Source organism: Coptis chinensis, chromosome 5, assembly GCF_015680905.1.
Source record: "Coptis chinensis isolate HL-2020 chromosome 5, ASM1568090v1, whole genome shotgun sequence".
NCBI classification, from domain to species: Eukaryota; Viridiplantae; Streptophyta; class Magnoliopsida; order Ranunculales; family Ranunculaceae; genus Coptis; species Coptis chinensis.
Window position 1 is genome coordinate 75,187,567 of NC_141460.1, and position 22,370 is coordinate 75,209,936.

The 22,370-nt window shown below is 39.6% G+C and overlaps 1 pseudogene; it reads right to left on the minus strand.

Moving 5' to 3' along the window:
* Positions 1-443: 443 nt before the first annotated feature.
* Positions 444-7,471, minus strand: LOC147498919 (short-chain dehydrogenase reductase ATA1 pseudogene; annotated as a pseudogene).
* Between the last annotated feature and the right edge of the window lie 14,899 nt (positions 7,472-22,370).

Here is a 22,370-nt window from a genome sequence, read left to right on the forward strand (position 1 = left end):
TGCGCGCAACTGACTAATGATATTTTCAAGGAGTATACGCACCTATAGCCTTTTGATTGTTTTCCTTCCAAATTTGAAATTGGCATTGACAGTGACGTTGCTCATCCTATTAAGGTACTTTCCTCAAAGTTCGGATCTCTATTGTAGATTTTTATTGTAATAAGGCGAGCTTTTGTTTTGAATCATTGAAACGAGTGGGATTTGTTCAAGTGGATTTTAGGTTTTTGAGTCTTTAGCTATTTATGTAGCAAGTCCGGCCATAGGCCGAGCCAAATGGCTAGTATGCCTAATTACCAACATGTCTAGTGGGCAAGCAAAATGTTTAAAATGTGGGATTTTCTTTCCATTTCCAAAAGAGGGCCCAGCTTAAGGTTTATGTGACATCAGTTCATAAAATGTCAAAGCTCCATGCTGTTGAGGGGGCCATTCCAGTGACACACTGACACCTAGTATACAATTGGTTGAAGTGACCGCTCCTGCAGCTGCTGATAACTACAATGAAGTCGCTACAGCTGTTTCATCCTTCGCTAATATCGGTTGAAGAGTACTTTGCCGAAAGAGACGATGATTGAAGACCCTAACAAAAGGGCGCGACTACAACACATGATCCTGTACACAAAAAAAAGTTACGAAGTCATCTCTAATTGGCTGATTGCAATGACATAGCGAGAAATAAAAAAAAAATGGCGAGAAATAAAAAAAATTTAAGTACGCTCTCTCTCCTCAAGTTTCTTTCTCCTCTTTTATACCTTTCTCCGTCTCTTCTGCAAAATAATAATAATAAAAAACCCCTTTCTTCTCGTCAAAAAAAACCCCCACACCATATTATTCACTCTAAATTGGTGAAGAAATTAAACAATGAAGTAGCAATTAACAAGGATGAATATATTGTGCAACTTGAGTATAAACTATAAACTATAAACTAACCGTTGATAAATGAATCTACAACAAAAGAATGATAAGATTGTGTCATGTTATGAATCCAGCCTCATCAACGTCTTCCAGTCTCCCCATGCCATGCAGCAGACTCCCTTCCTCGCCAACAATCCTACCAACTTCCTCTGACCCCATGTCTATCTTCCGAAGGACTGTAAGCACTCACCAGCATCTCAGATGGCACGCGTGTGGTGGAATGCAATTAACACGTATGCCTTGAGCTCCTAATTCACAAGATGTACTCCTCTCCAATCAGAGGATTGCCTCCTTAGAGAAAGTATAGGCATGTGATCCTGGACCACCCATGATTAGCTGCCTGCTGAGTTTGAACTCCTAGAAGTGCAAATTATACACGCTCCCTTGGCGTTGATCATTGTTTGTGCCGCATGCTTGATACCATGTACCATACCGCTAACATTAACTGCTAGTAAGTCATTCAGTTTTAATTTCCATGTCAAGGTTAATGATATTTCCATTGTGCCCTGCAATGCCGGCATTGAATATAATATCTAAGTGACCTTTCCACAATGTTGACGGCAGACTCCATATCGGATTCTTGTGTCACGTCACAATGTATGTAGGGTTGGCAAGTATAGGACCAAGTTTGTCAAGAATATCAGTTATTTTGACATGAGCCGCATTCTGCGCAAACAACTTGGCTGTTGCACCCCCAAATCCTCTTGTTCCACTAGTAATAATAGTAACTTTGCCTTTCAACCTGCAATTTGTCTTCATTTGTAAAACTTCTATGCTTAATTGGACTTCTTGTAAAATCTATGCTCTACTCAGAAGAAATTCTTCACCAATTTCTTGAAATTTGAATAATATGGTGTGGGGTTTTTTTTGATGAAGACTGAAGAGAAAGTGTTTTTTTTGTTTTGCTGAAGAGACAGAGAAAGGTATAAAAGAGGAGAGAGAAACGTGAGGGGGAGAGCATACTTCATTTTTTTTTTTATTTCTCGCCACCTCATTACAATCAGCCAATTAGAGATGATTTCGTAATTTTTTTTGTGCAGGAACCTGTGTTGTAGTCGCACCCCTAACAAAAACTAACGAAAGGTTTAACTGGTTTTTTCCGGTTTTACCAGTTTCAAAAGAAATGGGTTTTGGGTGTATTGGGCTTGAGGATGTGCCCAAAATAATTGCTAACCCCATTTGTTTTGGTTTTATTTACGCACGGACTTATTGTGTTAGGAAGACCCCAAAAACTAAAAACACTTATTACAAATGTAATCGTTAATTAAAAGTTGTTTTGTGTTTGGGCGATTTCCAAACCAAAGTGAATTTGACTTGTTGCAACCTTTTCATTTCTTCTCTTATATTTCTTCTTCTCTTCGACCATAAAAAACCATAAATTCTTAAACCCTAACACTAAACACTAATAGAAGAGCCCAACCCCATTTTAGAACATGAAGATGACGAAGAAAATGTAATGCATCATGACCCCATTCAAGAATAAAATATAGAACAAGTTCCAAGTGACCTCATTCAAGAAAAAAATGTAGAACAAGTTCAAAGTGAAGAAAATAGAGGAATAGATGATAATGCATTTAATAAGAATAAGGTAAATATAAATTAAACGTAATTATGAATGTAGTAATTATGCATGTAATAATTATGCATCTAGGAATTATTGATGTGTATAGTGATTATACATGTAATAATTATGCATGTAGTAATTATGCATGTAATAATTTTGCATGTAGGAATTATTGATGTGTACAGTGATTATACATGTAATAATTATGCATGTAGTAATTAAACGACGCGGCTAGGTCGTTTGTATTTCACACCAAACGGTCTCGTCACACCGTCTAGACTGTGTCCAAAACGATGTGGCCATGTCGTTTGGGATTTGAATTTGGAAAAAACGATTTGTCTGTTTTTTTGCGACTTGAACGATTTGGAAAAAAAATGACTTTCTTTGTTTTTTGCCTCTTTGACGGTGTGGCCACACCGTTTGAACCAGTCCCAAACTGTGTGGCCATGTTGTTTGTAATTAGTGCGAAGCGGCATGGACACACCGTTTGGACCCAGCCCCAAACGGTGTGGCCATGTCATTTGAGATTTGAACTTGGCAAAAGATTTTCTATTTTTTGGCATTTGAACGGATATTAGCCACACCATTTATACTTAGTCTCAAACGGTGTGGCCATATCGTTTGAGACTAAAACTTGAAAAAAAAAATGACTTTCTTTGTTTTTTTTGCCCTCTTGGGCGGTGTAGCAAAAAACAGCAAAGTCAATTTTGGCATTGATCGGGGAAGTTAATGTTCGGTCGTTGGAGGTCATCGCGGGAGTAACCATTTTACCTCTTTTATCACGGGTTAGATAGAATAACTTTGTTTCAAACATGATAGTTAAAGAAAATTTGGAAATTGTGTGAAAAGATACACCGAAGTGGAGATATCTTTGTTGTCATACCTTCGGTCAGGTACATTTTTTATATTTTTTGCAATTTATAAATTCAAAATGCCTCGTGCCTTGAAGACTTGAATTAGAGGGGATAATGAATCTGAACCAAACGCGTGTCAATGGTCTCATCGGTAAGATATGTCTTCAAGCCACGACCACCCCTTAGATGGATGTGTTTGAACTCTCATTGACTAGTTATCCGTTTACGCGAGTGAAACCTCCGTGCTCTTTCAACTGCAGAAGAAATTAACTATCTAACGGATCGCGATGAGAGAATGGTGGAGCGAAGTTGTTGAGGTAAATGGTAAACCATATTTGAGAAATGTACAATTGAGTGCTACATAGTAGTTGCTATAAATCATTTTAGAACACCAAGCGACATATTCTTCTTTATTCTTTGTGGGTAGCGTGGTGTTATACAACCTTATAAATTCTTTGTACAACTAAATGGCTATTGATTAGATGACTTCTTGCCTAAGTCGATCGATCAACTTTTTTTTTTTTTTTTCCCTCCCGAGAGAGATATCAATGTCATCATTTCTCTCCAACTCATCCTAATTGATTCTACATTTTTGTAATGCCTCACCTTATACCTCGCCCACAATAGCTTTGTGTTTCTCGTAAAGTTGGTAACTCTACATGACGACCGACTTTAGCACAAAATTGAACACCTTTGATGATCCTTCATGCCTCCTTCCACCCACCATTACCCGAATTATGAGCTCACCGATCCCATTGCGGTTGATCTTAACCATAGGTAGGTTTCGTGGATGGTCTTACCCAAGTTCCATAATATTGTTGGTTATGGTGAACTTGGCAAAAGATTTCTCTGTTTTTTGGCATTTGAGCGGCAATTGAAAAAAGATCGAGCTTACCAATAGTAATTGAAAGATAACTAATTGGTGGGTTTGATCACTAATTAGTGGATTTGATCTTGATTGAGGTCGAGTTTGATCGAGATCGTGGGTTTGATTTTGGTGAGAGAAATTTGAAGGATAAAGGTGGTAGCGGTTTTTCGGTTTCTTGGATATTTGGTTGGGGGTGTATGCGAGTCCAAATTGTGCCCAACACAATGGGCGACCTCGCCCAACTTCGACCCAACTTGGGGTCCTTGACCAACACAAATCGAGTCCGGCAAGCGGGGACCCTTTGTTTTGGGGTATGCCCAACACAAATTGGGGTATGTCATTAAATAGGACCCATGTTTAATTATAAGAGTGCTAATCTTTCAAATGTGGTTCCAGACTTTTTAACTATACAAAGTATATTCGCCATCGAAAGGCATACTCATCTATCCATAAAAAACCAGTCATAAGCAGACTTAATCTGGACATAAAGCTCTATTTTATAAATTTTGGTAGAATCTGCTCCAATAAATAAACCATAAATAATAGTATGATTCAATTCATAGTTAATGTAAATGTCTAAATTTACACCAAATTAAGACTTATCCCGTAAGTTAGGATAATGAGAAGGGGATGGTTTTGTTTGTTGTTAATGGTTGCTCTTCATGTGGATGAAGACAGGGGCGACCCTGAGTTTTGGGGGGCCCTAGGCGAGTTCGTAAAGTGTGGCCCTTACTGATGAAGGATAACAAAATGTATAAGCCATATTTTTTGCAAACAAATAGGCTTAAAGTATTAAATAATTAATATTTATTAAGTAAACAAAAATAATAGTCTTTGAACACGGTTCAAAAACAATATAATAAGAGAGAGGAGTGGAGAGCCTGGTGGAGAATTGGAGAGAAGAACAACCATACGGTTTAGACGTTTAGTAGTTTAATAAAGAAATTGGGCTACAGAGCTGCTTCAAAAATAAAATTAGTTTTAATGACCTGGAAGCATTATTTTTGGGTTTTAATACCATTTTGGTTATTTTCATTACTAAAAGTTGTTATTTTTTAAAATATTTTCGAATTTGGGGATATGACTCGAGACTACCTGCGAAACCTTTTTTTTCAAACTTTTCCTTCTTCTCTTTTTACCCTTTAATCATTTTTCATAGAAAGAAAAAAAAAAAACTGCTTCACAGTTTCTCTAATTCATATTCTTCACTTAATTTCCTTATTTTTATTTCTAATTTATTCCTTCCACAATCTCAGTGTTCAAAAATTCCGTCAGTACTCCGGTATTAAAATGTCAGACTCTTTTCTCATTTTAAAATGCATTATATTGTTATTTCACTCATATTTCATATAAGTGCATATTGTGTTGAAATGGAATTGTTTTGAATTGTTAATTCACTCATATTTCATACAGACATAATAAGAACGTTTTTTTTTCGTGCAGTTGAAATGGAAAATACTGAGTTGTCTTTGATTTCATATACAAATGATACACATGCAATTCGAAAGAATAATTGTGTTTTTGCTGTGATATCATATCTGTATGATACACTTGCTATTCATATTGGGTTGGATTCTACAGTTAGCGCACTAAAGCACAACATATATGATAAATGGAGAGATGTTACCTCATTGGCTTGTAAGCTTTATTTTATTCGTGATGAGAAAAAATCTTCAATTGATACTGATTCTGAGTTACAATCATTAGCTTTATTTCTTTGTGCAAAAGGAATTTCCTCCTTTAAGATTTTTGTTGGTTTGGATGACTCAATTCAAAATTTGATTTGTGATGAGGTTGAGAATTGTAGCATGTTGTTTGCACCAACTCCGGAAGTATGCAAACCTTTGAAATCTAGTTTGTGGGCAACATTGATTATTGGGGTTGGACAAAGGTTTTCTAGTGGTGTGGTTGAATTTAGGAATATTTTATTGAAATATTGCAATAATGAGAATGGATTTGTTTACAAACTGAAAAAGAATAACCTCTATTTAGTGACGGCGGTTTGTGGTAACTATATGGAGATGGGGTGTCCTTGGAGAATTCGTGCAACTGCGAGGTTTAAGATTACCCAATTATTTGAAATTACTAAAATGGAACCTAATCATACATGTGGTGTGATAAGCACCCAAAACTGTAATATTAAACCCCGAGAGACATAGCATTTTGGTCGATTATGTGTTTAATAATCATGTAATAATTATATTTTCCGACTTTTGCGCAGGTTTCATGAATTAAAATGAATATAGTGATAAAACATGCATCGGAAATGCAGGAATACGGGAATATTTGGAGTTTCCACTCGACCCAGTGAAGCCGAAGTTTCCAAAAAGAAACGAGAACCGGTCGCGGGCGGGCCCACATATGAAGAAGCGACAAATTTCGGAAGCTCAAATCGGATAAATCTAGATGCGGCGTTGGCTAGTGAAGCTGCCAATCTGACGTAAATCTGGGGAATATTTGGAATTCCCACTCAATCCCCGTGAAGCCCAAAAAAGCTGACTAGAGCCGAAGTTCCCAAAAAACAGAACCGGTCGCGAGCGGGCCCACATATAAAGAAGTAGGAAACTTAGAAGCTCAAATCGGATAAATCTAGGTGCCGGCGTTGGCTAGTGAAGCCGCCAAGTACAAGAATCTGGGAATATTTGGAATTCCCACTCAATCCCGTGAAGCCCAACAAAGCGACTAGAGTGAAGTTTCCAAAAAACGAGAACCCGGTCGCGGGGCGGGCCCACATATAAAAGGCGAGGAAACTTCCGAAGCTCAAATCGGATAAATATAGGTGCCGCGGCGTTGGCTAGTGAAGCTGCCATAGCGACGAGCTGACTAACGAACTCTATGAGGACAAAAAGTCGTAAAAGCGCCAAAATCGGTAGCGCCATAATGGACACACTAAGTGGCTACACCCTGCGGGCTCAGAAGGCATGATGAGTCAGCATAGGCAGGTGGCAAATGATGGTTTCAAATTGATACCACCTGGCAAGAAAGGAGACACATACCAATTCAAACCAGGTGGTTTGAATTGAAATTAGCTAACAAACGAAACTTAAAACAGCTAAAAGACGAAAAGATAAACATATCAAAACAAAACTTTGATTCTCAAAGTTTTGAACAAATAAATCAGCTACCGGCCAAAAGCAAATTAAAATCATTCACGGATGGTCATCCTATGATGCTTATAAATATGAAAGGGTCGCGCTTCATTATGAGGCCTTCAAACATATTAATGCTTTAGCTACGTTTAGTTTTCTTTTCTTGATACTTACCTTCCGCCATTTTTATTTTGACTTAATACGATGAAGTTATTTTACCCTTAATAACTTGGTTATTTCTTTTCTTGTTTAATTTCTCGTCATGCATTTATTTACTTAATGTATACTGACAAGTTTTATTATTCCTTCTATGATGATGAGCTAATCCCCTCCGGGAGGGTTATCTTTGCTTCGTGTGAAAATCGGATTGACTTCGTTAATATTCTAGAATCACTACTTAGGAATTAGGCATAGAATTAACATCCGGTCCCAAAATGGCGAGAGGTACAAAGTTAGAGTCGCGATGCTCGAAACGGTCTACGCTAGCAGCGATCAAAATGTCACCGTAGCGACTCTGCAGTGTCGATGACTCTCCAATTCGATCGGTGATGTGAACTTGTGCGGGGAGCTGAAATAATATACGAGAGATGAGGTATTATCGAAACTCCTTATGCTAGTGAAATCGACCTAGAGATGTGGGCATGCACTAGGGATCAATACTCGGCGTCGTCTCGAAGCGAGGCGAATTAGAGATGTAGTGATTTAGTAATAAAACTGTTGAAAAATGATTCTTGCATGAGCATGATTAACTCTCTCCCTGTTTCTCTACATTTTGTTTACCTATATATAATCGTAGTAGTAATTTATTTTATTTGCATTACCGTTATTTTAATTAAAACCAACTAAAAAAAGAAACCTAAAAATCCTACTCACTTAAAGTTGTAATTTCAGGTGGTGAACCTATCCGAGCCCTAAGGTTTGGGCGATCCCCTTACTCGACCTATCCTACCAAACCCACGTGAGTAAGGTAACTTGACTAAAAGCGTCACGACTATAACGGACGTTGGAATTTGGACTTTGGACTTTGGATTTTGTGGACTTCGGACTTTGGATTTGTGGACCTCGGACTTAAGAAAATAAATGGCGAAAACCAATAAAAACAAGCGTGTGTAAAGAGCGTTTTATCAAATGGCGGCCATTTGCCGAAGGACTCACGGACTTAACGTAATAAGCTGGAATACATCCATAAAACCCCCCCTTATCTCATCATCTTTTTAATTTTCATTTTACATTTACAATACTAACTCTTTACCGTAAATTTTTCTACTAACAAATAAGCGTGAGCCAAGTTTGTTTATTTTCATTAGCACGATCTAAGTACTCGTGTAGGAATTTGAAGTACTAAGCGGACAAAAAGTCTTGACCGGACGAGGCTGAATTAGTAAGCAAAGCGAAACTAACACGGAGTATCAACACTCGGTTTTTCAGTCTGAGCTACTTTCCTTTTTCGATTACTCTTTTTGGGCTCTTTGGTCCATTTTTTCTAGTAAGCATAAGCTTGGGAGTAGTCGACCGCTATATACGAGGAATCGCGGGGCCGCGGGGTTTCAAACTCTTAAACTCCTCAAACTTTGTCGAGGTTATTATTTGCTATAACCTGTTTTACCTCGTATATTTATATGTTGGCATGAGAACTCTGTGCATGTAAAGGTGGTTCGTCATCATATATTCACGTAACCACAATTAATATGATTCAAATATATTTTGATATATGCGTGGCGTCAAACCCACCTTAGAATATTTTTGTATGTGTATGTTACATCAATTCCGCGTCTGCGGTATTCAATTGCATGAGTTAGTTCTCGACATTTCCCTAGCTCACATTATAAACTTACATAGTAGTTGCATTATAGGTAATATAGATTTGCATGGGTAGACTTTCTGCGTAACTAGTATATGTTAGTTAGTTTCTATTTTAGCATCTATCGTTTTTAATTGCATATTTAAGTAATCACGTCTCCATAATACACTAATTAATTAAATTAAAAAAAAAAAAAAAATCATAGTAATTAAAAATTTCATCTAAATCATCTTAATAACACCCCGCATAATACACCATCATAAATCATCATCCTATTCCATCGATTGCCTAGGAAACTTGAGAAAAAAAAAATTGAGGTTGCCTAATTAAAGGAGCGTGCTAGCACGAACAACCTCCCCTCAATTCTCTCGGGTAACCCGCTCTTTGGAATATTCACATGTTATCCTAGCTTCCTGCTTTCGAAGTTAGCAAATTTCGGGAAGGCGTGCTTCAACTCCTCCTTCCTAACTTCTAAAAAACTCCGGTCATTATTCGTTCCTTATGTGCACTAAATTAAAATTCATATTTGTATGAGACTACATACGATTACGGTAAACATAAGGAATTAGAACTTACATATCATCGTCGAAAATACAAGAAACAACTGTTTATGTTATCTCCTAGGCATAGTTCCTCCTCCGTAAATCAACCTCGTCAAACATCTCCGTTTCCATTATCTCCTTTAATTATGGCTGAAGAAAATCTCACAGTCGAGAAACCCCTTTCGGATTTCTATACTGCCCTACAGGAAGGACCTGCTTCCTGCATTAAACTCGATGCGATTGTAGGTGATTTTCAGTATTCCGCCAAACATTTTCGGTTTGTTACTGTTTACCATGGTTTAGACCATTTGAAAAACCGTACAATCATCTTCATCGGATGCAACAAGTAGTCACCACTTTCCGCCATCCGACCCGTTACTAAACGAACAAGTCTTGCTTAGGTTGTTTCCCTTCACCTTAGGCGATAAAGCTTGGTTTGGCTCGCCCGGACAAAGCGCCGCAATCCATTGACACATGGGCCAAACTTGTTCAAGCATTCATGATAAAGTTCTATACTTTCGAAGAAAACTACGAAATGCTTCAAAAGATTCAATTCTTTTCGCCCGGCACCCCCGGGAATCCTTTTCGGGCGTGGGCAGATTCTTGATCTACTTTCGAATGTCCCCATCATCAACTTCGACACGCTGTATTAGTCCGTTCATTCTTTAATGGTCTCTCGACCATCAAAGGAAACATTAGATATCATGAGCGGCGGTTGTTTCATGGACAAGGGCCTTCTTGAAGCATACACTTTTCTTGAGAAGCGAGGGGCCTCACGAAGCACCCATTGGAAAAACGATTCTTCTAGATCTTCTAAAGACACTCCTACCAAAGTTACGTCTATGTTTGAGGTCAAACCCGATCCGAATTAAAAACTTTAATCGAGTCCCTAAACAAAAAGGTTGATGCTCTTTTCGGTATAAGTAAATGAACAAAACCCCAAACAGTCATGGCGCCAACGCTTCCCCATGCCCTCTTTGCTTAAGTCCCGAAAGCGCCAATTCTTATTGTCCTTTGGTATCGAGTGTCCTCCCCAACCTTCTGAAGAGGTTTGTGCTTTCAACATCCCTAATGCACCTTGGCGACAACATCGAATTTAGCTTGGGCACCCCCGTCAACAACAAGCTCCTTCGGTGGCAACAGCGTTCTGTCACGACCACCCGCGAACTACAATTCCTATCGTCAAGGAAATCCTCCACAATTTCAGCAAAGGGCAAAGTAATTTTCCCAATAGCGCCAAATATGGGATACCAAAACAACATGAACCTTGTTCCCGCTAACCAAGGATATGGCTACCAAAATCAACCCGTGAATAATAACCGTGAACTAGTTCCTGCTACTCTCCTTGGTACAATCCATAGGCCCGATAAAGCGGCTGAAACTTTCACGACATACATGAATCAGAGAATCAAATCCTAGCTTCTATCCAGCGGTCTCTTGATTTGTTAGCTTTCGGGATAAAAGTCAAAGGCGTGTTCCCTGGCCAAGTAGTTCAAACCCTAAGCTTACAAAAACACGCCTTTGAACTCAACAATGCACGGGACCTAGTAATCCAAGCGGGGTGAGGTAAATGCCATTACCACTCTTCGTTACGGCGAACCATCGACAATAATATCACATTATGCGGACGAGGAATCGCGGAAGCCACGACTAATGTCCTTCCAACTCCTACCTCACAACCTATAGCGGGCGAAGTGGTGCCATCAAAATCTACACCCTCGTCCCTAGGAAAAGATACCATTGATCCTTGTATGCGATTAGTCAAAAGCTCCGTTCCCGCCCGTTTGGTAAAGAACAAACATGCGAACATTTTGATGAGATCCGTGAAACCTTCAAAAATTTGACCATAAACTTACCTTTCCTAGATGCGCTAAAGCATTTGCCCAAGCATGCCAAGTTTTTGAAAGACATGTGCACCACCAAGCGGCGTCACGAATGTACCTCAACAAAGCGTTCCTCAGCGATGCGGTTTTCCTCGATTACCACTACCAATGGTGTGGTAAAGGACAAGGACCAATTCGACCGTACCATGCGTTAGGCGACAAGTATACCGCTACTGCACTTTTAGACCTAGGTGCTAGTGTTAACCTACTTCCTTACTACTTATTTAAGCAGTTAGGTCTTCATGAATTGAAACCTACCAATATGACTCTGCAACTCGCGGATCGCTCCATCAAGTACCCAAAAGGCATAGTAGAGAACGTTATAGTAAAAGTCCAAGATTTTTACTATCCAGTTGATTTTGTCATTCTAGATCTTGAAGTGGCACGTGACTCCATCCCTATCATCTTGGGGCGTCCTTTCCTTTGCAAGCGCCAACGCTCTCATAAATTGTCGGGCGGTTCAATGACATTGTCTTTCGGGAACCTTTTACGCCGAACTTAGCGTGTTCAAATTAATGAAACGGTTTCCGATCCTATAATGGAGGGCGAGATTAGCTTGGTTGATAGTGCGGAACATGATTATTTCACTAACTCTTTTCCCCCGGGCGAGATACACCAATTTCTTTCTTTTGATAATCCGGAGTTTGGCGATGACTTCGTACATAAAGGGATGTCCATGCGTTATTAGAGTCGATTACCACTATTTGACCCTAATGCTTGGTGCAAACTGATTGAAGAGCCGGATTAAGCTCTTTTCCATTGAAGATATGATCCCTCACGAATCCTTGATCCCCAATCCTCCAACTCGATTTAAAACCTCTACCCCTGATTTGAATACGTACATCTCGATCCGATGGTAGTCACCCTATAATAATTTCTGCTCACTTGACTCTGGGGCGAAGAGACGCGTTTGATTCATGTCATTCGTGAACACCGCTCCACTATCGGATGGTCCTTAGATGATATCAAGGGAATAGACCCTAGCATATGCGCATCGTATACATCTTGATGGCGGCACAAAGACATCACGAGAACCACAGCGCCGCCTTAATCCCGCCATGAAGGAAGTAGTGAGAGAGGAAGTTCTATCGTTTACTTGATCGCGGGTATCATATACCCTATCTCGGATAGTGATAGGTTAGTCCTGTCCACGTTGTTCCCAAAAAGTCCGGCATTCAAGTTGTGCAAAATGAAAGTGGTGAGTGCATCTCCACTCGCATTCTGTGAAATGGAGAATTTGCATTGACTATCGCAAACTTAATGCGGAACCGTAAAGATCACTTCCCTCTCCCATTCATTGACCGGATGCTAGAGCGTTTAGCGGTCATGCTTACTACTTGTTTTCTTGATGGCTATTCGGATATTTCCAAATTGTCATTGATCCCCCCGATCAAGAAAAGACAACTTTTCACGTGTCCCTTTGGAACCTTTGCATATGGGACGAATGCCTTTTGGTCTTTGTAATGCGGGCACTTTCAATCTTTGCATGCTTCACATTTTAGTGATATGGTGGAGCGTTATATGGAAGTATTCATGGACGAATTTTCCATTTACGGAAATTCCTTTAACGATTGTTTATCCAACCTTTCCAAAGTTTTAGCAGCGTTGCGAGGAGAAAAATCGGTACTCAATTGGGAGAAGTGTCATTTCATGGTTACCAAAGGACTTGTTCTAGGTCATATTGTTTCAAAAGGCGGGATAGAGGTTGATAAGGCTAAAATTGTTAAAATTTCTTGGCTACCCTTCCCACGTCAGTTCGAGATATCCGTGCCTTTTTAGGCCCTTGGCTGGGTTTTGAGGAGATTCATTCAGGATTTTTCTAAAGTTGCTTCGACCCTTTAACCAATCTCACGCTTAAGGATGCGAGTATTCGACTTTAATTTCAATTGCAAACAAGCTTTTGATACTCTAAAACCGCTCGACTACGCTCCTATTATTTAACCCCCGATTGGTCTCAACCATTCGAATCGATGTGTGGCGCTAGCGACTTTGCTATTGGTGCGTGCTAGGCCAGCGGCGTGACGACAAACCCGTTGTCATTTACTACGCTTAGTAAAACTCTTAACGACGCTCAGCGTAATTATACCACAACCGAGAAAGAGTTCCTAGCTGTTGTCTATGCTTTGGATAAGTTTAGCCCTACCTAGTTGGAACATTGACCATAGTATATATCTTGACCATGCCGCAATTCGGTACTTACTCGCGAAAAGGGCCTTAAAACAACGATTGTTCCGTTGGATCCTTCTCTTACAAGAATTCACCACGGAAATCAAAGACAAAGAAAGGAACCGAAAATGTAAGTAGCCGACCATTTATCGAGGCTGGTTGGTGACATCGATAGTGATTAAAGGCGATCGGTGATTCCTTCCCGGCACGAATACTTGTACTCTATTTTCTCATCTCCATGGTAATGCGGATATCGTTAACTACCTGAATTCTTGAGGAAGTCCCCTCCTTTTGGTCACATACGATCATAAAAAGTTCTTATCTTTGTAAAATATTATTTACGGAATGAACCCTACCTCTTTAAGTATTGTTCGACCAACTCATTTAAATTCATTTGCATTCCGGTAGGAAACACCAGCGTATTATCTTTTGCCATGAACAATCTTGCGGAGGTCATTTCAGTGGATGGAAAAACTGCGGCCAAGGTGTTACAATGTGGTTTTTCTTGGCCTACCCTTTTCGCGATGCACCACGAACATTGCGTAGCTTGCATTCGTTGTCAACACCTAGGTCGAATTACCAAAGCGAAATATGATGCCCTACATCCCTATATTGATTGTGGAAATTTTTGATGTTTGGGGCATTGATTTTATGGGACCCTTCCCTATTTCTTAAGGTTTTCTATACATTTTAGTTGCTGTAGACTATGTGTCCAAATGGATTGAGGCACTTCGTGATGTCGCTCAAATGACCATAAAGATACGTCGTTAAGATTTGTAAAAAGAAAACATTTTTCTCGTTTTGGTGTTCCCAAAGCTATCATCGATGATGGGGGTACACATTTTGTAACAAAATTTTTGGGTTTTAATGAAGAAATATGGAGTTACTCACAAGGTTGCTACTCCATACCACCCACAAACGAAAGTGGCCAAGTGGAAGTCTCCAATGAGAGAGATAAAGTCTATTCTAGAGAAAAAAGCTGTCAACCCATCAAGAAAGAATTTGGTCTCTCGGCTTTTCGGATGCCTTGTGGGCATACCGAACATCATTTAAGACACCTATAGGGATGTCTCCTTACCGCATTGTTTTGGAAAACCTTGTCATCGCGGTTGAACTTGAGCATCGTGCCTTTTGGGCCATCAAAAGCCCAATTACAATATCATCGAGGCGGTGAGAAGCGAAAAACTGCAATTAAATGAGCTGGAGGAGATTCGAGTGATGCTTATGATCTCACCGAAATCCTACAAAGCTAATATGAAAAAAGAGTGCGACAAGCACATTTTCGCGTAAGGATTTCAAAATTGGCCAAAAAGTTTTTCTTGTACAACTCTAGATTACACATCTTTCCCGGTAAATTGAAAACACGATGGTGCGGTCCTTTTATTGTGTCATTTGTGAAACATTATGGGGCAATCTCTTTGCTTAATCCAAAAGATAACAGCAAATTTCAAGTTAATGGACAACGCCTAAAATATTACCACAATTACGCTCACCGGATGTTGAACAAACTCTTCTTGAGAATCCGGTAGATAATCGACTAGATGTTTTAGTTTGGCGTACTTTCGATCTGTTTCTATAGAGGGTATGCCATTTTGGTAGCCGGGCCATCTTCTATCTTATGATCTCCAAAGTTCTTTGAAGTGTGTGGTTGCAAGCGCAGGAACCTTAGTCCGCGAAAACTCTTTTCTGAGAATGGAGTATAAATGTATTACGTAACACGAAGCAAAGCGTGCTTTTCGTAAGCGATGGGTACCTAAAATTTCACCTCCTTCCTTCTCTTCCCTTTTCTACTCTCTACCTCGCGAACTTCAGCTAATCATTTGGTGTAAGTCTCACTCATCCGCGAATAGGAAATGGTCGTAGTTCTTTTGCTTTCGTAAACGGCGTTAATGCGAAGGATGGGCTGGTGTATGCATTGCCAAACACCATACGTCTAGGCCGGACTTCCTATCCGATACTAGCCGGTTTAAGGTATACTTTTTTTCTAACACCACTTTGCGCGGGATAATCTTCGTTGCGCGCCGTTTCTCCACGGGATGGGATTCGTCTTGAGAATCGGCGTTAAAAGACTTCGATTCGTCTTGAGGATCGGCGTTAAAAGACTCACCTTGTAAATATGTTTATTTTGTTACCTTTTCCTTTGCATTAAGTTTTGCACAAAGGATTTCGTGTCAAACCTCAGATGTTGCATACTTGGAACACAAAGCGGGCAATGGATTCCACCGGACCAACCCTATAATTGGTTACTTTGAGTCCCTTGGGGCGGTTTGAGGATAGCCATTATGTAAAAGGGCAATTTTATTAGGCCGTGTAAGCGCGCCGCGGTCCGAGGATGGTACCGTCCTACCCCTAACCCCATAATACATAGAGGTGAAGCCACAGTCTGGCTGGATTGGGTTCGCTCCAGAGCCGACATGACAGTTGTCTATGATTTAAGATGGTGACTCCCCTGGACATCCAGTGTTTTTCACGTATATCTCCCTTGTATGTAAATAAAACCCTTAAAAAAAAATTGTGACTTTCAAGAATGACTCATACAATTGGATAGAATTTTTCGTGCCGATCGTTTCGATATCTCATTCGTCCAATTCGGAGTCCAAACGAGTCATGGGTACGCATTTAGATTTTTAGGTTTAAATCAGGCTTTAGGCTTGATTTGGGCTTTAGGCTTTAGCGTAGGATCCTCTCACCCACCATACTTTGATGAGACTGCCATGAGTAAGATCACCCAACCCATAGAGGCCCTACGTGCAGTGAACAGTGGTTTGAGAGACATGTACACTCGCCAGGTATCGATGAGACGTACCTTGGGCGAGTTAAGGACAGATATGACCACTCGCCACGAGTCGATGACAGACAGCATGGGTGAATTCTAGCAGGAAATGAAAGCCTCCATGACTGCATTTTAGGACAGTATGCTTACTCGCCAGAACCAGTTTCAGCGAATGTTCATGGCGAGCCAAAGATCGATTTCAGTTCTCGGTGATGGATACTCTTGGTGATATCGAGGGGCAGTTAGCCTCCACGGGGAGCTCGTCTTGCCGACGACGTCGCGAGGACTCCCCGGTTCTTCTTATAGCAGCCCCCAGGATTCTCTACTAACACGAGGATCATCAGTAGCTAGATTTATTTTTTCCGGTCTTGTAAATATTATATTAGACATTTTATTTACGTGTTTTCACTTTCTAGCTTAATAGTAGATGGTTCCTAAATAGTTTTATATTAGCTATATCTAATATTATAGTATATAGGTAGGAACATATATTGCTAATAATAAATTATATACATATATATATAAATATATTTCATATGTCATACTTAAACAACAAATTTTAACGTAACTAACACGTTCAGAAACCGATAATGGTAACGCATCAAAAAACGGTCAGAAAACGGTCGTGAACCACAACTAAAAAACGGTCAGAAAACGGTCATGACCACATCCAGAAAACGGTCATGAACCACAGCTAAAAAACGGTCATGAACCACAACTAAAAAACGGTCAGAAAACGGTCATGACCACATCTAGAAAACGGTCAGGAAACGGTCAGAAAACGGCAATTTTCTTTCTATAAATAAGTTCAACTCTTCCTCCATATTCACTCATTTCATATTCTTCCCTCTACATTTCTTATTCTAAAAAACGTTTTTAGATCACTCCAAGTTCAAGACTCATGGATGCACTAGAAAAGTTTGAGCAGCAGCAGCTTGAATATGCTACTCAAGTTTTCATGCTCGGTTGTTTTATTATAGTCATGTTGTTAATGTGGCATATAATTCTATCTAATATTTAGGTTTGTAGTTAAGTCATCATTATCATTATGTTGTGTTTCCATACCATTATGCGTTCTTACATCCTATTGTGATAGTATATCTACATTTTCCTTGTCCTTCTACTTAAAAAAAAAAAAAAAAAGGGCACTCCTTGTCACATGCCCTATTCTTCTCATCCACACTTCATCCACTTTTCGCATATCTTAGAAGATACACGTGGTCTAACTACCCCCCGTGACACCTCGAAGCGTATCTTTTACATTTTCGGATGGGTGCCTATTTATACCAAGGATAGACACCTCAAAAATTTAACTTCCCTTTTCCAAAATAATTTTTCACCACTCCATCTTTAATGGCCCTCACTTCGAAGTTTAGGTTCGAGCAAAATTTTATGGAAAATTTTCAAAATGGTCTTTTTCATCCTTTTTTTGACACTGAAATATTACGTCGAGGATGGTACCCTCTTTTACACCATAAGCAAACATTTTATTCGGAGAATTGGTCTTGTTATTTTATAAAAGCGGTTATTTCCAAAACGGACAATTCTTTGTCCGTGCTAACGGATCGCGAGCATGAATTGACTATGGAAATCATCTACGAGGTACTTCAAATTCCTATTACAAACCAAGGAGTACACACCTTCAGGATTCACCTTTTCGATAATATCCGGCATCGATGTTTGCAACTATCCTTCACGGTGAATACAACCGAAAACCGTATTGTTTATCGGTGATCTTTACAAAAGAACCAATTATCGTGATCCAATGGGTAGCTCATAATGTCCTAGGCACATCTAAGACTTCCTAAATAACCAAACCACTCCTCCATTTTACTCGGGTATTGCGGACTAATTGCAATGATTTTTGCATTATAAAATTTCTCGGAATACGATCGCGACGCGTGCGGGGAAAAAGGCAGCCCCCTTTACCAACCATTGTGACACTTATCATGATACATTGGGGTTTTTCTAGTACTTCTCCTCATACACCTATTCGAACAGCTAACATTCTTACCATTCACTCAGTATGTAGGAACGGATTCTGGAACCCCGACGTTGCAAAGAACCATGTCGGTGCAGGAACCAGCGAAGATTGTTGTTCCGACAACATCTTTCATGAAAATGCATTATGCAACGTATTTAATCCCATGGAAGGGCTTCGCTTAATTCAACAAGGACTGATGACATTATTCAAACGTCAGAACATTATTATCACCAGTCTTCTTGAATTTCAGGACCTGAGGACAATAAGCGAAGAGGAACAAGCACAATTCTTGCACAGCCACAACCAATTCTTGGCAAATCACACTCTCATAATGGAGAACCACGCTGAGATTTACCAGACAGAAAGCAAAATATTGCAACAACAGTCATTTGCCGCGGATTGACGGCATAGAAAATCTTATAAACGGATCCCTCCCACAAAAGGATCCTCGCCGTTACTTGGGCCAATAAAACCATTTAAATTTTGCAATTTTATATTATTTATCATCTTCTTTCTAGTTTTTAATGGTAATTTGTTTTTACTTAATTATTCTCATCATGCTCTAATATTTGTTTATCCTTGTCTAAACAGGTCACATTTTTTTTCACACAATGGAAGCTCCAAAGATGATTCCAGAACAATCTTTCCATTCTTTGCTGAATTCTCCGGCATATGGACATCTTTTCAGAGACTACATCACTCAAGTTGGATGGAACTCTCTCATTCTACACCCGGAGCAGACATACTCCCCAGGTTTGGCAACTTATTTTTATAATAACATGGAAGATCTACCAGCTGTCAGGGTTTCCCTTTGAATGGGTTTACACTACGTATTGGTAACACCCGACACGCCTTTTATGAGCCAACAGTGGCTATGGCTCTAGACCTTCCTCCTCTTCAGCCAGATCTCCCCATCCAATACATGATAGAGAATGACCTTAATGACTACTCTAGGGAAGATTTTGCTGCCCGCTATGGCGATGGCCTTGCCCATGTCAAAGAACGTGGCGAAGCTGGCCGATGGCCAGAATTCACTATTCCACTAGCCAGTATGACCATGAATGTTGGAACTGCCATGTTATTTATTCTTCTGAACATTATGGGAGATTGGCATTTTTCCACGGCATCAAAGGCAGCGTGTAAGACATTCCATGCATTGGCCCAACAACGTACCACCTTCGACATTACAGAACTAGTAATTGAGAATCTTAAGAAGGCTCGGTCTTTTCGGCAAGATTATATCCCCGATTCGATTCGGCATGCGAGATGAATAGTGAGGACGTACTTCCCTGAGTTTGCAGCCACCTTTCAAGACTGGGTAAAGGTCGACTCTATGTGTCCAACAAACAAGATAATTCGTTCCTTGCGATTTTGGACATGGACACGCCCTGCAAGGTATCTTAAGAAAGTTCGTTCTTTCCCTAATGATGATAAAATGATAGCTCATCTAGACAATGCAAAGAAAAGGAAGTGGAGTGAAGTCTGAAAAGCTATGATAGATTGGTGGGATGCGAAGGAATGACATTTCTATAGGGATGAGGCAAGGAAGGACTATCCCCCAGTTCAAGGTTGGGGCAATGTGAGTTGATGCATGTACATATTTGTTTTATGTTTTGATGTGAAATAAATAAATGACCTAACAGTGTGCTTCTACTTTTATGATGTATAATATATAGTGTGTTACAATAAATTTACGTGGAAGATGTCACTTTATTTTTGCTCAAAGCCTCTCCGGGTATACTCTTTCTTCCTCTTAACACTTTGAGGACACAGTGTCCGACTGTTTGGGGGTGGTGAGAACCTTTTGCAAAAATTAGGCATGCATAGTTGTATATAGTTTACTTAATGTCTAAATAAACGTATTTAGTGACAAATTCTCGTTTCCTTTATGATGAAAAATATTTAGAAATCTCCCCTAGCATCGAAGCGGATTTGTCCTTAGAAACTTAATTTAATCATTATGCAATAGTTTTTACATCTTTTCATGAGCATTCATGCACCGACTATCATTAAATGTACCGCGTGAGTAAGTTTCGGGACCCACGGTTAGACAACTTAGTTTCCATATCCCTGTAAGAATCTAACTAAAAGCCTCAAAATGTATGATATATGAGTAATGACACGGAGGAGTAGTTCTTCGAATAGAGAAGTTCACACGTCTACTTACTTGATCACTACCCAAATCCTAGGCGAGAATTTAGGCCTTCTTTGGATCGATATAGCCAACAATTCGACCAGTAAATTTTTTACCGCTAGTAAGCCTTAATCGAACCTTCCATTAATCCTTTCTACTTCACAAAAAATCATTACCCATCTAGTAACCACAATTAAATAAGCCTACCTAGATGATGAGTATGAGAAATAGGATGAAGTCGCGAAAAAATGAAGAGAAAAACCTTGTCACAAATCAAAATCAGTTACGTGCTTTTAAGAAAAGAAAAAGAAAATAGAAATATGTTTCCAAAAATCAAAAGAAATATCAAGGTTAGAATTCCCCCCAAAGATCAAATCAAAAGGGAATACAAAAGCTTGAAAAATCCAAGTGTGGAAACCATGTTAAAAGCAGGAAGGAAAATAAGGATTCTCTAGTATAAATATCTCGAAGACCTTATTCTCTCATACTTATCGTTTTTTTTTGAATTTTCCATTCCATTTTCTTCTACACTACCACCTAAGCCCCATAACACCTAATAAAGACCTCTAGCTCAATTAGGGATAGGATAGTGTGATAATAAGTAGTAGTTGTGACTTCTCGAACTCGGCTCCTCTGACTGTCATTGAGTATGTGAGGAAACGTGTGCCCACTGCACACTGGAGATAGCAAAGCTTGAGTGGAAAAATAAGAGAGAAATTGTGTTTTGACACATACCGTGAGAACCTACTTAAGGGCGTTATCCAAAGGATCGAAAACGCCCCGCCATTACATTTTATTATTAGATCACTACATGCATGCTCATACGTAGATGTTTCAATTATTGTATGTATATTAACTTGAATTTGAAAGAATAAAATCCTTGTTTCCCTTGCTAGTGAGATGTCTAGATACCGAGATTAATTAAGGAAACAAGCCTTTGTTCTTGAAGTCGTTGTAGTATAAATGAAGTTTGTGAGTATCTTCCGGAAAACTCTCACGAGGCTATAACTCGCCCACTAGGGAATTCCTAATGGTTCAAGGCCTTGTTGCATCTGGTCCAATGCAACCACACTTTCGCGAAATGAGATTTAGCTTAGGGACAACACATTTTGATCACTTATCGTTTTAATGTCTCTTCTTTGCTTGATGACAAACAAAGTGCTATTTGGGGGTGGTGTGATAAGCACCCAAAACCGTAATATTAAACCCCGAGAGACATAGCATTTTGGTCGATTATGTGTTTAATAATCATGTAATAATTATATTTTCGTGACTTTTGCGGGAATTAATTAAAATGAATATAGTGATAAAACATGCATCGGAAGCACGAGGAATACGGGAATATTTGGAGTTTCCACTTTCGACCCGAAGAAAGCCGAAGTTTCAAAAAGAACGAGAACCGGTGTGGAGCGGGCCCACATATGAAGAAGACAAATTTCGAAGCTCAAATCGGATAAATCTAGATGCCGGCGTTGGCTAGTGAAGCCGCCAAATACGTGAATCTGAGAATATTTGGAATTCCCACTCAATCCCCGTGAAGCCCAACAAAGCCCGACTAGAGCCAAAGTTCCCCAAAAGAACGAGAAACCGGTCGCGAGCGGGCCCACATATAAAGAAGCAGGAAACTTAGAAGCTCAAATCGGATAAATCTAGGTGGGCGTTGGCTAGTGAAGCTGCAAGTACAAGAATACGGAATATTTGGAATTCCCACTCAATCCCCCGTGAAGCCCAACAAAGCGACTAGAGCGAAGTTTCCAAAAGAACGAGAACCGGTCGGGATCGGCCCACATATAAAGAGGC